The sequence below is a fragment of the Ctenopharyngodon idella genome, chromosome 4 (assembly GCF_019924925.1).
Source record: "Ctenopharyngodon idella isolate HZGC_01 chromosome 4, HZGC01, whole genome shotgun sequence".
In the NCBI taxonomy this organism is placed as follows: domain Eukaryota; kingdom Metazoa; phylum Chordata; class Actinopteri; order Cypriniformes; family Xenocyprididae; genus Ctenopharyngodon; species Ctenopharyngodon idella.
In genome coordinates this window covers 1,428,478-1,435,149 of record NC_067223.1, presented here as the reverse complement: position 1 = coordinate 1,435,149, position 6,672 = coordinate 1,428,478, and positions in this window count along the sequence as shown.

The following is a 6,672-nucleotide window of genomic DNA, read 5'->3' as shown; positions in this document are numbered from 1 at the left end:
TTCACTTTCAAATGAAAATCAGCCCAAGCTTTACTCACCCTCATGCCATCCTAGGTGTATATGGCTTTCTTCTTTCTGATGAACATAATTTTTTGGGGGTTTTTTCACCATTGTTTTAACATTAAATGTGGATGCAAACATACTGAACCAACATCACTTCATAATGTTGATTCAATGATATAATGATTGATTTTTTTTGTTGAAATCTCAACATTGTTTCAACAGGAACTGAGGGTGCAAAAGTGATGTTGATAAAATATCACTTTGTAATGTTGAATCAATAATATTACCATTGATTTGTGGTTGACATCTCAACATTGCTTCAACATTAACTGAGGGTGCAAGGGTGATACTGAAGCAACATCACTTTGTAATGTTAATTCAATGCAATTAGCGTTGATGCATCAACACTGACTCAACATTGTTTCAATGATTACATGCTATCTGGGTTTGCATATGTTCATAATTTCTTTGCATGATTTGGTATGTTTCATTGCGTTATCACAAATAAAACAATTGACTCCAAGCACAACTACGTAATATGCGTTCAAAATCTTTAACGCATTTTTTAATATTTGGATAAAGGGTGAAGACGTCAATTTTCCTAGGCTGGTCAATACTTTTGACCACTATGACTTGTTGGAGCAGTTGATGGAACTCATGTTCGCATCATTGCTCTAACTACAAATGAGGAGACATCAATAGAAAAGGATTCTGTATCATCAACTCTAATTTATGATAATTTTGCATGTGATAATATTTAAATATTAAAATAAATAGTTCAGTGTCTTAATTAAATTATTTTATTATAATTACATTACATGATTGGTGTCCTGCTGCTGTGACTTCACCCTTGCAGGCTCATTATTGGATAATTCAGAGGTTGAGGGTGGCCATTTTGGGTTGCCATTTTGAGTTCTTAGTTTGCAACATTTAAGTGCCTCCTTAGTCAGCACATAAGAATCAGCCTTAGACTTTAAGCTTAAGACTATTCTTCAGATCATTTCTGAGAAGTTTTATACATACGAGCCCAGATGAAAAATGATATAAACAGAAGCGGACATCAGTCGGCAACAGCAAAAAGACATAAAACGATCAGCGAAGAACAGATTACCCCAGCTTGGGCAGTTTTTGATTAACGACTAGCTTAAGGGCATCTATTATGCCCCTTTTTACAAGATTTAAAGTCTCTGATGTCCCCACAGTGTGTATGTGTAGTTTTAGCTTAAAATACCCCACAGATAATTTTTATAGCATGTTAAAATTGGGGGGGTGAGCAAAAACGCACCATTTTAGTCTGTGTCCCTTTAAATGCAAATGAGCTGTAGAGGGCGGAGCTTCAAGAGCTTATCCTCCGGTGTCAGGAGTTAGGACGCACTAATAATGTCAGAAACTGTCAGTAACAGTGTTCAGTCCAAACCGGATTCGGACAATAATGCTTTATATCCATAAATCAACTCCGATTAACTAAAATAAAGTGCGTGCTCTCCCTTTCATTACTGCCATATCCAGTATCGCTCTGGAGACTGTAAGCTGGATCACAAACAGTTGGTAGTGATCCATCCTTTAGTAACAACGTTTTAGCAAAACCTGTGTTTTGTATTGTCCCTTTTTATTGGCATTTGTTCACAAAGCAGTCTGGTGTAAAATGATTCACACAGACATAAATGAATTTAGGTATATGGGAGTGAATTTCCTTCAAAAATAAAACTAATCCACTGCGTCTTCAGTAGCTCTGATGTCAGGAGTACATGAAGATTGTTATGTTCACTACATCCAACAACAAAACACCTCAATTGCTTATGAGACATTCTTGTCGCTACAGCTGCTCCAGCCTGGAGAAAATGGCTCACTGTGTACAACTTGCTCAGGGCGAGGTCTATGCTAATACGGCAGAGTCTGTCAGCAGTCGTGGGTGGGGCCTGTGCAAAGTGACGTCAAGGTAGAGAGAGAGGGAGGGGGCCGACTCTTTAACCCCCTCGAGTTGGCGGTCGCGCCGGCAATACCACCTCGCTTTTTTTCTTATCAGTGTGAAAGAGACTCAAAATACTCAGTCGAATTTGGTCATACATACCAGCGTTATACATCATTCTAAAGTGTTAAGTGTGTACTTTTATTTGTGTACACTCACCACAAAAAAAATGTTGTGCTTTTCGAAAAATAAAGAAAACAAACATGATGTGCGATCTGATGTCTCCCTCTCAGTGAAGCTAATTCTGAAATGCATTTAAAAATGAAACTCTGCAAATACTTGCCACACACACATGAGAGACATGTCTACATAATGCTTAGAATGTCTACTTTTAAATGAAATAAGTCAAATCAAAAACAAATAGTTTATGTAATTCATTTAAAACCAAGGAGAGGTCATTTGTAATATATTTCACTCAGTTTTGGTTAGTTTATGACACTGCTTATCATGCATGTTAGTTTGTTTGCTGATATCTGCTTATATATACTTTATATATATACTGTGTATATATATATATATATATATATATATATATATGGTGGATCCAAAATGGTCAATATTCATATTCATGCATTTTATTCATATTTCATATTAAACATTTATGGCTTATGATTTATCAATATAACTTTTGATTTCATATATTCATGTACCCCTACTCCATATATTAATCCTCATCATATTTTCAAGTATTTACTCTTTAATGTACTCCTTTATGGTTATTCTTCTTTTATCTTTAAGAGTATGTATGCTTGCTATATTCAATTGTTCTTCAAAGTGTTCCAATGTGACAGGTTATGATGACATGTTTGTGGTTAGATATTGGACGCCTGTCAAGTACTGCAGAAGCGATGTTTTCGGAATTGAAGTTGCTCATTTGAACTTGATGTACCTTTGTATCAAAATATGTCTGTTTCTATTTCTGCAGACATGTGATAATGCAAGATCTGAAAAATTCCCTTAAGGGTGTCAAAACAACATCTTTTGTATCTATTTTCATTTATATTTAACATTTGACCAGTCACTCTGACCTAGCCGTTACGCCAACTATGACATAATGGACAAATCTGTTTGACCTTCTCTTGTGCTCTATGTGCTTATTAGACCAAAAGTTTGAGTGGGATGCAAGTTTTCCTATGCTTATAGTATAAAACGGACTGGGTCTTTGATGGTTGAGCTTTTTCTTTGCTTTTTCGTTGTTCTTTTTGCTTCTCGCATCTCTTCTGCATCTTCTCTTCTACCTCGCATTTCTTAATTTTGTTCCTTCTTTCTCCATATTCTGATCTTCATCTTCATCTATTAGATACAATACTCTAGATTTTATTATTAACTATTAAGTACTTAATTTGTTTGTCTCTATAATTTTTAATTAATAAATTTGTTATTCCTTATTCAAATTTGATCTCTGACATAATTATTGCTGGACTGCCTGGATCTCATTGCCTCAAGTTTTTGCATCAATATATACATATATATATATATATATATATGTATATATTGTTGATATCAGCCACACCCTGCTTCATTAGGAAATGCAACTTTTCTATGCTACTTGTACCTCTGCTGCTTATAAAGAATAATAATGACAAAACAACTGAGATTTAAGAAGAAAAAAACATTTATTGAAATAAAGAATTTATAAGTAATAATAATGACAACACAACTGTGATTTGAAGATAAAGAAAAAAAAAGAAAACATGTTAGCTGTTTATGAAATACAGCTGTCATAAAGAGATATATTGGAGGAAGAAACATGTTCGATAACATGTTTGTGTGTAAACAAGTGAAAAGATGTTAGCTGTTTATTAAGTACAGCTGTCATAAAGAGATATATTGGAGGAAGAAACATGTTTGATAACATGTTTGTGTGTAAACAAGTGAAAAGATGTTAGCTGTTTATGAAGTACAGCTGTCATAAGTGATATCTGTTTGTAAAAGAAAAATTATAACAGAGATAGCTTATTGGAAATTATGTGAATTAAGTGATATCTGTTTATAAAAGAAAAATTATAACAGAGATAGCTTGTTGGAAATGATGTGTAAGAAAAACAGAAGAAATTTTTTATATGAAAGAATGTAGAAAAAAGAAAAACCCCAACAACAGATGTTTGTATTAAAGAATGAAAGACAACTGGTATTGTAACGCCTTTATTAAAGCATATATTAATTACTTATTAAAGAAGACAAGACAACTGTTATTGTAAAAGTACTTTAATAAGAATGTAGTTTATAAAGAAAAGAGACAAAACACAATTGTTGTAAAGCTTTATTAAGAATATGTTTATAAAGGAAGACACTACAACTGTTGTTTTAAGATTTTAATAAAGCATGCTAGTAGAACAGTACAGACATAACATGTATTAGTAAGAAAGGTAATCATTACCTTTGAAGGATGTCTTGATCAGAAGCGCAGGACGCAGCAAAGGAGAAGAGTCCGAGAACAAAGAGACAAGGCCTCTATATATAGACAGATGAGGGGAATTCCAAAGAAGATGACATCAAGAGGTCAGATAGTCTATAAAAGGCTGGAACAAGAAGAGAACAGGAGGGGCTGCTTCGCACCCGAGGCTGCTTCTCCGACACCAGAACCAACGCTGATGATGCCTCCATCGCTGATATTGCCTTGACTGAAGAACTTTTTAATACTTATACTTTATTTAATTACTTGTATAGAATGTTAATTGAATATATGTAATGCTAGAAATACTAATGTAATAAATAAATGAACTTATAACTTTATAACTAAACTAGGCCTCATGTGGCATTAATTTAAGTCGTTGAGCCTGAACAGACCACGGAGAAGTCTTCTGTCTGATTATAAGTATTTTAAAATGCTTATGTGTTCGGTTTGGGTTAGCCTATGAAACTGCTTATAATGCTAAAATACCAGCCTTATGCCTAATATACATATGTTTGTGAATACAGGCGTAAATGTTTCAAATGCACTAAATACATGCGGTCTATATGGCCCATCAACAGATACTCGCAGCCTACGGCCAATCAATAGATATTTGTCCTATATGGCCCATCAGTTTACTTTGGACAATGTATGTGTTACAATTAGCTGTGTAGGAACAGGCATGACAAGGAGTATAAGACCAAAGTCAAACTTTACTAGATAATCCAAAGGAGCATACAAGAACACAGGAGATACACACACACTAACATACGAACGATCACCGACCAAGACATGTGGAAAGGTGAGTGGTTAAATACAAGTCCAAATGAGTGTTAATGATGATGATGGTCTTCAGGTGCGTGTGAAGGTGATGACGTGCAGGTGCAGGGCAGAGGGAATGCTGGGAAGTGTAGTGCGGGAACCGGTGGTTGTGACAGTACTTCCCCCCTCCGGCAAGGCGCGTCCTCGCGCTGTAGAGGAACATCCAAAGGGGCAGGCTGGAGGGGGTTCAGGAGGTGGACGGTGAAGCTTGGAGGATGAGTCTGATGGAGGCCCAGTCCCCAACCAGGATGAGCCATGGTGGTGAAGGCATCAGCGCCACCTTGGGGACGAGCGAAGGCAGCCGCGGCGATGGAGGAGGAACCCACGGCGCAGATGGATGACAGATGGAGCGGATCGATGACGACGACCCAGGCGACCGCGATGGAGCCACAGCGACGACCATCTGAGGAGGGAGGAGCGTAGGTGAAGGAGTCAGGTCAACGGGTTGAGGAGGAGAGACGGGAACAGATGTTGGAGACGGAGCCACGGGATCCTCACGCCCCGGAAGAGATGGCTCACAGTGGTCCCGTGATCTAATCACGTTACTGAGAGGAGGTGATGGTGGTGTAGCGGGACTGATGGGTGACAGCTCGGGCAGAACAGCAGACTTGGTTGGGCTCAGGGAAGAAAGCAGAGATGGAGATTCTGTAGAACATTCCAGTAGAGGATGTGGCAGAGAGAGGCTGGTGGGAATTGATAAGTCCAATAGAGAGCTTTCAAACAGCTGAGAAGTAGTATTGTTGTTGGTGGACTCACTCTCAGTGACGGGCGGGTGGGCGGGGCTTCTCTCCAGCTCGACGTCCTCGACACCTACTCCCTCGCCGCTGAAAGGGACCCCCGACTCGAACTTCTCCTCAGTTGGAAATACCTCAGGCTCCGGGGTGACGTCAGGTTCGGTCGCTCCTCCTGGCGCGGGCTCTGACGTCACGGCGGGGTCGTCGTTTCCATCGGCGGTGAGTCTCTGGTTGGGAACTGGGTACGGAGGGGTTCCGGATCGGGACCGCTTGAACTCCACGCATTTCAGCATGGCCTCCCTCCAGTTCAAGCCGGTGGTATCAGGAAGCTCACAAGGTCCATTGTAGCTCACCCCGATCCGGTACAACTTCCTCAATTCCTCATCCTCCAGCTGGCTGCTGACGGCAAAAAGGAAAAACGTGAAGAATAAACAAAAAAGTCATGGCTCTCCTGAGCCAATGTGATGAATTTGGCCCATTCATCCATTTAGGGCGGTCGGTGATTCTGTTACAATTAGCTGTGTAGGAACACGCACGACGAGGAGTATAAGACCAAAGTCAAACTTTACTAGATAATCCAAAGGAGCATACAAGAACACAGGAGATACACACACACTAACATATGAACGATCACCGACCAAGACATGTGGGAAAGGTGAGTTGTTAAATACAAGTCCAAATGAGTGTTAATGATGATGATGGTCTTCAGGTGCGTGTGAAGGTGATGACGTGCAGGTGCAGGGCAGAGG